Here is a 6,488-nt window from a genome sequence, read left to right on the forward strand (position 1 = left end):
GGTCTTGGGGGGAAGGGGTGGGGCTTCAGGTTGAAGGGGCGGAGCTTTAACCACCCACCCCTGAAGTCTGAGATTCTCTGATTCTTTGGGTTTGCCTCCTGTCTTGGATCTATGTCCACTGGGGCCACCATCCTGGATCCATGCCCCAGGAACTGATCCCACATTCTGGATCCCAGGCTGTAGGGCTAATCCTTCACCCTGCATCCCTTTTCTCTTCCTCTGCTGTGTTCTTATTGTCCACAGCCCCTGCCTGTGTCTTTCCCCAGACACTGTGCCCCAGCCTAGTCTCCTGCTTTTCTCTCCATTCCAGGTGACTGCGATGGTTCTCCAGGACAGGGACCCATTGTGGGACTTGCCGTCATGGCTGGGCTGGCTCTGGTGCTGGGGGGATTTCTGATGAAGACAGGTAGGTACTGATAGGTAGGAGCATGAGCTGGGTGGGACGGCTGTTCCAGAGCATCTCTCTGCTGCCCCTGAAGTGGGGTGTAAGATGTCAAAGGGCATCGTCGGCCGTACACGGCTGAGGCATGGCAAGCAGCCCCGAATGGGCTGAGATTCCCAGCACTACATACCATAGCGTACGTCAGTATAGGTTATGTCACCCAAGGCGTGAGCCTCAGGGATTCTCCCACCGATGTAACTACTGTCACTGGGTTTATTATACTCTCCCCATCGGCTTAGAGAGTCTGTGTAGTTCAGCCATATCGCGGGATCTCCAAGCATCTGTTCCCTGACTTTGCTGCTTCCGTGGGTCTATGGTTCTAAGGACCAGTGCACCCGTTGCTTGGCTAATATTCCTAACAGAGAGTTGTGAGCTACCCGGGGTCTGGGGCAGGACATTGGGGGCAGAGGTGCACACCACGAGGCCAGCATGTCCTGGCAGCCTCCCTGGGCCCTGAGCTGCTCTGAGCTTCCCTAATGCTCTTTTCTTTCTCTCGGCAGTTGTGTCGCGCCGCAGGGCTCACAGGTAGGAGGGAACTTCCCCCTGGTCCCCAGCTCTCTGCTGGGGCTGCTCCCCTGGTCTGGGGTAGGGGGTTCATTGCTTCCCTGTGTGGGGCTCTACCCCGGGAGCTGACCTGGGCCATACACCCCCCACTACCCACAATGAAATGGGGTCTGTGGAGGCCTGACCCTAGTCTGGGAACCTCATCTCCCCCCTCCTGGTGACAACAGTGGTGCTGATGCCCTGCTACCTCTAGCTACCTATAACCATGCTCAGAGAGTAGTTATTAATGGTTCACAATCCTGCTGGAAAGACATAACAAGTGGGGTTCCATAGGAGTCTGTTTTGGGACTGGCTCTGTTCAATATTTTCATCGACAATTTAGATATTGGCATAGAAAAATGCTTATTAAGTTTGCAGATGGTACTAAGCTGGGAGGGGTTGTGACTCCTCTGGAGGATAGGGTCATAATTCAATATGATCTGGAAAATTGGAGAAATGGTCTGAGGAAAACAGGCTGAAGTTTAATAAAGACAAATGTAAAGTGCTCCACTTAGGAAGGAACAATCAGTTTCACCCATACAGAATGGGGAGCGACTGTCTAGGAAGGAGTACGGCAGAAAGGGATCTAGGGGTTATAGTGGACCACAAGATGAATATGAGTCAGCAGTATGATGCTGTTGCAAAAAAAGCAAACTTGATTCTGGGCTGCATTAACAGGTGTGTTGTGAGTAAGACAGGAAAAGTCATTCTTCCGCTCTACTCTGCGCTGGTTAGGCCTCAGTTGGAGTATTGTGTCCAGTTCTGGGCACCACATTTCAAGAAAGATGTGGAGAAATTGGAGAGGGTCCAGAGAAGAGCAACAAGAATGATTAAAGGTCTAGAGAACATGAGCTATGAAGGAAAGCTGAAAGAACTGGGTTTGTTTAGTTGAGAAAAGAGAAGACTGAGGGGGGAAATGGTAGTCGTTTTCAGGTATCTAAAAGGGTGTCATAAAGAGGAGGAAGAAAACTTGTTCATCTTGGCCTCTGAGGATAGGATAAGAAGCAATGGGCTTAAAGCAAGGGAGGTTTAGGTTGGACATTAGGAAAAAGTTCCTAACTGTCAGGGTAGTGAAACACTGGAATAAATTGTCCAGGGAGGTTGTGGAATCCCCATCTCTGGAGATATTTAAGAGTAGGTTAGATAAATGTCTATCAGGGCTGGTCTAGACAGTTTTGGGTCCTGCCAAGGGGGCAGGGGACAGGACTCGATGACCTCTCGAGATCCCTTCCAGTCCTAGTATTCTATGATTCTATTCTATGATTCTATGATTCTAGTGTTAAGGGCAGCGGGGCCCCGGTGCCAGGTGCTGCACATGGGACTGACCCAGCTCTCATTCCACACAGGGATCCCGGCCCAGACCAGAGCAGCCCGGCCACAGAAGATCAGATCCAGTGTAAGAGCCTGTTGTTCCAGGATCACCCCAGGGGGAATTTGGCTCCGGCCTTTGTCCACCTTTTGGCAGGCATCAGAGTTCTGGATGCTAAGGCCTAAAGAGGCTCTGAGTAGCCAGGCCAGAGAGTCCTGCCCTGATGGGAATGATTCCGCCTGCTGCCCCAGTGCAATGATGGCGTGACGGGAGATACTGGGCGTGGGCAGAGGCAGGACTGGAGGGGAACCTGGCAGCTCCTTGTGCTGCAAACTGCAGGGTGGGAGCAGGGGTCCTGGCAGGCACCTTCCTTCATGGGGAGAAAAGTTCCGGCACGTGCCAGGAACAGCCAAAGCATCACCCCGTTATCCATGGGCAGCCAGTATCCATGGGGCCTGTGCCAGTTCTATCCCTGCACACCAGGCCAGGCACCCAGCGTTATCGGCCCAGCCAGTCTGCTAGGGCTCACACTGGCCAGGTGGTACCGGGTGCCATCTCTCCCCAGTGTCCTGGCTGGGCTGCGGGATGGGTTTGTTTCCCTGCGGAACTTGGGGCGGAGTCTGTCTGTGTGGAGTCCGGCTGGTGAGGACACGCTGATCTTGGTTCTCTCCCCAGATGCCGAGGTCACCAGAACCCGCGCCAACCTGGTGAGTCGTCCTGCCAGTGCCCACAGTGCAGACAGGGCCTGGCGAGCTGGGTGTGGGTCAAGCGTTCTCATGAAAATGGGCAGCGGGAGATAGAGCTAAATCCTGGGAACCCCCTGGGACGATCCCAGCACCGGCACCTCCAGCCTGGCCAGGAGTGAGGGTCACAGTGTGGGGATCCCTGTCCCAGGGGATAAACAGGGAGTGTCCTGGCATGCAGGGAAAATTAACTGGAGAGTCTGGGCTTCATTCCCCATCACTACTACTGCTTCCAAGTCACTGGAGCTCCACTGGAGTCTATGGGGCCAGCTCCTTTACAGGTGCAAGCTGGAGTGAGTCTATTACTTATCAATGGGCAGATCCCCAGTTGATGTAAATCAGTCATAGCTCCCTCGATGTCCATGAGCCAAATCCCCATTGGGTATAAATCAGCCTCACCCCACTGACAGTGATGGAATAATTCTGATTTACTGGGGATCTGGCCCATAAATGCAATAGAAGAAAGGCGAAGGGTTTGCCTGTGGGTCTGTGATTAGGTTCCCTGACACATGGCTGCGGGGAGGCCTGGATCCCATAGGGCAGGGGTGTCCAAACTTTTTTCAACGAGGGCCAGATTTGATGAAGTGAACATGCGTGAGGGCCGACCATTTTGCCTGACATTCTTTGAACCATTAAAATTAAATGCAAATTAACTATTTTATGCAAAGTTTATTGCAAACGGCATACTTTTCATTTCGTCACTCTGCCTTTCATATCTAAAGGCCAGATGAAAAAAAAATCCAGGAAGCTGAAATATATGTCAGGAACATTGTAAAGTACATTACATATTATTGGTAATAAAGGTTGTCTGTCAACTTTTAAGTTCAAAAAATATGAACAGGAACATAACACCAAGTATACATGTTGTGTCCAAATATATTTATAACTGATTTAGACCAACTGACATTAACTGAGATTTTACAATGTATTCATCTCAATACATATGGATTCGTTGGGGGCCATAAAAGATAGATATTGCCAAATTACCTGGGGGGCCGTATTAAACCGGAACACGGGCCGCAATTGGCCCGCGGGCCGGACTTTGGACATGCCTGCCATAGAGGACTCCAAGTGCCTGCTCCGATTCCTTTGGTTCCAACAGTCCTGGAGCACGTGGATAAAGTTCAGATCTGTGGCCTTCCCAGCACCCTCCTCAGCATGGCACTCCCCTGCCTAGCTCTACAGAGGGGCTGTTCCTTCCCTTCCCTCCACCTTGCCACCTCAAGGGGCCGGTTCTTATCTCCCACCCTGGTGCTCCCCAGGAACAGGCTGTAAATGTTAAACAGGGAGAGCAATTAACCACTGGGAACATTCACCAGGGTCATGGCGGATTCTCCAGCCCTGACAGACACACCCAATGCTGAATTACAAACTGACAGACCCAGGCGTGATTGTGGGGACGTCTCTGGCTGGTGTCACACGGGGATCAGATGAGGGATCTGTCGGTGGGGGACAAGAGGGATTTTGCAGCCGGCTCAGCAGGGCTCTAACCCTGCCTGTGTTTAGGGTTGCCAGGTGGTTTCAGCAAAAATACCGGACACACTAGACATTGCATCACAATCGTATTTAGAACATACCGGACATTCCTGTTTCCTCATTTCTATTTTCTCAATTTGTTTCCCCTACAGAAAGCTCAAATAGAGGACTGTCCGGTTCAAAACCAGACACCTGGCAACCTTACCTGTGCTGTGTCCATGTCCCAGCAGCCCCAGCAGGACGGGCGTGAGGCCGTGACGTATGCAGTAGTAGGAAAGGGCAGGTCTCGAGTGCAGGACGCCCGGCCGGCTCCGTAGCGCTGGGTAAGGGCGACTCTCTGTGAATGGGCCCATGTGGTAGGGGGTTGTACCCCACAAAGCCAGTGCAGGGGAACGATCCAACCCAACCTCGGTGCCATCTCAGAGCCGGCATCTCCCTCACTGCTTACCAAGGTGTGGTCTGTGCTGGGACTCCTCCCAGGTGCCCATGTTCCAGGCCCTAGAGCTCTAGGCCGGAGCCTGAGTTGCTGCCCTTCCCCAGCTACCCCGCTGTGCCTGTAGAACAGAGGGCAGGCTGATCCCGTGGGGATTGGGGAGACGTGGAGGCGGGGTCAGGGCACCCTCGGCAGCACCCACATTGCCAGGACCTAGAGCTCACTGCCCGTCTATGGCCTGGGCTCAGAGGAGAGAGCAGCAACTGGGCAGGGGGGCCCAGAGGCAGGGAACTGCCCCAGCTCTCCCTGCAGATGTGGGGCAGGCTATTAGCACTGGACTCCCAGGGCTGTCACCATCTCACTGCTGGGGAATGAGGCCTGCCCAGTGCTCAGGCAGATGCTGGGCAGTGGGGGGAAAGCTGGTCACTGGGATTCCCTGTCACTTCCCCACAGGATGCCCAGGGCCCCACCAGCCTGCATGAGCCCCACCCTCGCTGCAGCCTGAGCAGCGCCCGGGGAAGGAGACGGCGACAGAGCCTGCAAACCAGCCAGCGAGTAGCAGCCTTTGGGCCAGTCGACGATGCAGGGAGGCCCAGACACTTCAGAGGCAGCCGGAGCCAAGGGTGGCAGAGGCTGGGCCTCCCGTCACAGCCCGTTGCTCTGGTTCCAGCAGAACTTCCCCAGCCAACATTTCCACCCCAGAGGCCAGTGCAGAAAATCCCTGCAGTGACTGTGTGTGCAGGGGAGCAGGCGGCCACAAGCCATTTGCACGGGCAGCTGCCTGACGTGCACACCCAGCGTGGGACATGCCAACACAGGGACCAAGTGGGTTCACAATGTGGCCCCGAACAGCTCCTACATTTACTGAGGGTCCAGCAATGAGACATGGAGCCAAACCTCTCGGGTGTCGTGGGGGCGAGGAGAGGGGCAGTGTGGGGGTTGCCTACGTGGGTCTGGCTGTGCCAGCGATGTCCTGCTGGAGGCAGGGAGATGTACTGAGGTCTGTGCTGAGTATATGCAGGGTGAGCAAGGGGGCAGATTTTTGAAGGTCTCGATGTGCCTAACTCCCATAGAAGTCAGTGAGAATTAGGTGCCTAAATCCCTTGAACTCCTGGCCCTGAGATGTCTCTGGCGGGCATCTGTGTGCGGGCTCCTGTGCATTTAATAAAAGAATTTTCCTTCTCTCTGCCCAAGCTACCTCCTCAGAGCATCGCCAAGTGTCACCCAGTGCCCGGTGTTATGGTGAAGCACACATGGCCACTGCCAGCCTGAGTCAGCCTCGTGGGGGCCACAGACACACCCGGGGCAGAGCTGTTAGCATCACATATTCAGTTGGCCAGGGACAGTGATGATGCCGGGGGCATGTGGGGTCATGTGCTCTCATATCTGTGCCAGAGTGAGAGTTGGGCTGGGGGAGCTGTGCCTGGGAAAGATATCATCACCGAGCGCTCCTTCTCAGCCCCGCTAGGAAGTACCCGGAGCAGGGCAGAGTCTGGTGTGCCACTCTGACAGGTGGGGGCACAGAGAACCCCTCTGAGTCCT

The 6,488-nt window shown here is 54.3% G+C and overlaps 1 long non-coding RNA gene across 1 annotated transcript; it reads left to right on the forward strand.

Annotated features, from left to right (window-relative positions):
* The first annotated feature begins 2,281 nt into the window (after nt 1-2,281).
* Nucleotides 2,282-6,143, forward strand: LOC142823863 (uncharacterized). Its single transcript, XR_012898946.2, has 4 exons — nt 2,282-2,381; nt 2,970-3,001; nt 4,666-4,836; nt 5,400-6,143. It is a non-coding gene; the product is annotated as an uncharacterized LOC142823863 (long non-coding RNA).
* The last annotated feature ends 345 nt before the right edge of the window (nt 6,144-6,488 follow it).

The sequence above is a fragment of the Pelodiscus sinensis genome, chromosome 18 (genome assembly GCF_052426305.1).
Source record: "Pelodiscus sinensis isolate ZL-2025 chromosome 18, ASM5242630v1, whole genome shotgun sequence".
Classification (NCBI taxonomy): Eukaryota; Metazoa; Chordata; order Testudines; family Trionychidae; genus Pelodiscus; species Pelodiscus sinensis.